Here is an 890-nt window from a genome sequence, read left to right on the forward strand (position 1 = left end):
GCCTGGTGGTATGTTACAGAGGATGGCTGCTTGACAGGCTGGCTCACAGGCTGCCTAGCGGGGAGGCTCACTTAAAGGCCAGCTGAGAGATGGGTTGAGAGGTTTACTTGCTTAGAAGCTAGCTGGCAGGCTGGTTGGCTGGCTGAGAGTTTGGTTGGTTGGCTATCTTAAAGGCTGGCCAAGTAGCCTGTTGTGAGGCTGGATGGCAGGCTCTCTGGCTGAGAGGTGGTCTGTCTGACTGGGTGTCTGGCTGAGAGGCTGCCTGGCTGAGGCACCATTGGCATCTCAGTCAGCCAGTGGTGTGGCTGGGAGGCTTGCCAAGAGGCTGGCTGACTCACTGGTATAGAGGCTACTTAGGAGGCCAGTCAAGAGGCCAGCTGAGAGATGGGCTCAGAAGCTGGCTGTCCTGCTGGCTGAGAGAGAGAGTGACTCATAGCCCTGTCCAGATGTAGCTGCAAGGGAGGCTGGGGAAAAAGCAGGCTGGGAGTCTGGCTTAGAGGCTGTCTGGGAGGCTGTTTAACAGGCTGGCTAGGGAAACCAGCTGAGAGGCTGGTTGGCTGAGAAGCAGGCTGAGAAAATGGCAGGCTGAGAATCTGCCTGACTGAGAGGCTGGCTGAGATGTTTGCTGAGACAATGGCTGGCTAACTGTCTTGCTGAGAGGCTGGCCATGAAGCTGTTTGGGAGGCTGGCTGAGGAGGTTGACCAAGAAGCCAGCAGGCAGGCTGGCTGAGAGGCTGGCTGTCTGGCTGTTCCAGAGACTGGTTGAGCAGAAGTCTGGCTGAGAATCTACCTGGCTGAGAGACCAGTTTAGAGGCCTGTTGAGAGGATGGCTGGCTGAGAGACTTCTAAGAGTCTGTTTGAGAGGGTGGCTGCCTGAGAGGATGGCTGAG

The sequence above is a fragment of the Piliocolobus tephrosceles genome, chromosome 17, assembly GCF_002776525.5.
Source record: "Piliocolobus tephrosceles isolate RC106 chromosome 17, ASM277652v3, whole genome shotgun sequence".
Lineage (NCBI taxonomy): Eukaryota > Metazoa > Chordata > Mammalia > Primates > Cercopithecidae > Piliocolobus > Piliocolobus tephrosceles.